At 54.3% G+C, this 2,229-nt stretch overlaps 1 pseudogene; it reads right to left on the reverse strand.

The window, feature by feature from the left end:
- Positions 1-488: 488 nt before the first annotated feature.
- Positions 489-1,300, reverse strand: LOC102254969 (annotated as a pseudogene).
- Between the last annotated feature and the right edge of the window lie 929 nt (positions 1,301-2,229).

Genomic DNA, 2,229 nt, shown 5'->3' on the forward strand with positions numbered 1-2,229 from the left:
CTCATCACCCAAACCACCCTCACTCAGAGCTCCTCCAACTCCACTCACGCCTTCTTCCAAACTTGCTCTTTACTTTCCTGAAATGTCAAGCTCCTCCAAAGTCCCTCCAAATTCCTCAGAGTTCCCGGCTTCCTGTGCCTTTCATTCACATGGCTGTTCCCTCTGATATTGAAAAAGAAAATAAAATAAAAGACAGGTAGTTTCAACATAGGACAAGTTAGATTCCTTGTTAAGCTTTAAAAAAATCATTTGCACATCCTTAAGCTCAACATCATCGTCGAATAATTAAAACAGCAAAGAAAATGAGAAAACAAAACCCAGAGTCCTTGCTTCCAAGCACTAGCGTGGCCCAGCTCCACAGCTGGCGGGAGGGACACGCAGCTTTAACAGACAAGCTGGTAGGATCCGGGACAGAGGATGCCAGGCGCAGGGGCTGCTGCTCGAGTTTGGAGAACTAACTCTAGAGATAAAAGGGGGAAGACTCTCGCATCGCGGGGCCAGGAAACAGCCCTCCGAGAAGAGACTGGCTGCTGGTTTGTCCTCAGTCCCTGCGCGCCCTGAGCCACGGGGAGCCGGCCTTGAACCGGGTTTCCACACCTCGCTCAGGGCCGCCTCCAGCTTCTGTCTGTAGGCCTGTAGCGCCTCTTCAGGTTACACAGCTGCGCATCCTCTTCCTTGTCCAAGACACCCAAGAAATTCTGCCTTTCTGGAAGGCTGGAGGCTTCCCACTCTCCAATTTCATGTTCACGGAGAACAAAACTAAGTGTGCCTGTTCTGGGCCCTGCTGCCAAACGCAGGCAGAGTGGATGCTCCGGGTCTGAGAGCTTGCGGGCACAGACTTGATCTTCCCGGTAACAGCGCTTATAAAGTGCAAACTTGACAGAGCTCACGGTCACGAGGAACTTTTTGAGCAGGGCCTCAATCACTTCCCCCACGGTCGGTGCTGCTGATGTGAAGAGTGTTCATGCAGCCGCTGCTGCTGGGGGCGGGCCTTCCAGCCTCAGAGGCGCCTGCAGGGGCGTGCAGAGTTCCACCTGCACCTCGGTGAAGCCAGTGTAAGTCCCGTTCGGATTCAAGGTCATCTTCAACTTGTCTGTGACTGCTAACTTGTGTTTATGAATTTTCTCTTGGGTTTCCTCTTGGCTGAGGTAATTGTGGGTTTCCTTCTCTTTCTCCACATCCTAATCCGTGGTATTTGTTAACAGCAGCCCAAGAAGACCAAGACATCACTCAAAGTGTCTAGTAAACAGAGAGGGGCTTGCCCTGGGGCGCTCTCTTGAAGAAGGTGGTCCTCCTCCTCCTCCTCCAACTCCTCCTCCTCCTCCTCCTCCTCCTTCAGGCGTTAGTTATTCATACCAGTCACATACTAAATGACTAATATGGTATGAGAAGTATTCATAGTGCTGTCCTCCTTCAGGCTGCTGTAGCCACTGCTCATGCTGCTGGTCCAGGCATGCGCTGGCTGGCTGCCTCCCCGGGGCACAGGCGGCCTGGCCCGGGGGTTTGTGGCTCAGGAGTTGGGGCTTTGTTCTCTAAGTAGCAGAGATTCCTTTCAAGTTTACCTGGGAGGAGGGAAGTAACTGGTTTTATTTTCCATCAGCTTTGGAAACCTGTGAAAGAGAGCTGGAGCCCAAGAGACCAGGGAGGAAATGTGCTCTGGGCTGGGCAGCAGCCATGGTGGGCATGGGGAGGTCTGGCTGCCTGGCATCTAAGGGTGCCCTTGGTCTGCTGTCTGGGGTAGGGCTGCCACCCAGCCCCGAATGCTTCAGGCTGGGTGGGCCTCACCTGGGCGCAGTGTCTCCTCGGGAAGAGCTGGCTGCTTTGCCCAGGCCTTTAGTCTGTTGTCACTCAGTAGGCTGTGTCAGTGTCCTCATCCTATATAATAAAGAGCTAATATGCAAATGGTAGTCACACCCTGGCGCCCAAGCACTCTTGCGCTGGGGCCGGGGACCTGAGGCCGCGCCCTCCGCCTGGCACCAGGCCAGGGGACCTGAGGCTGCACCCCCTGCCTGCCAGGGCTTGACGGGGGACCTGAGGCTGCAACCCCTGCCCTGTGGGGCTTGATGGGGGTGGGGCCGGCTGGGTATGGGTCTCATGTGATTTCGAGTTGCACATGGGTGGGTGGCGACTTGACGCTGGGTCCCAAGGTGTGTCCCAGATTCTGACAGGAGGGAGAATTTTCTTTCATTTCTGACACTTCTATTATAGAGAAAGGGCAAATAGCAATAT

This window comes from Myotis brandtii, unplaced genomic scaffold, assembly GCF_000412655.1.
Source record: "Myotis brandtii unplaced genomic scaffold, ASM41265v1 scaffold8543, whole genome shotgun sequence".
Lineage (NCBI taxonomy): Eukaryota > Metazoa > Chordata > Mammalia > Chiroptera > Vespertilionidae > Myotis > Myotis brandtii.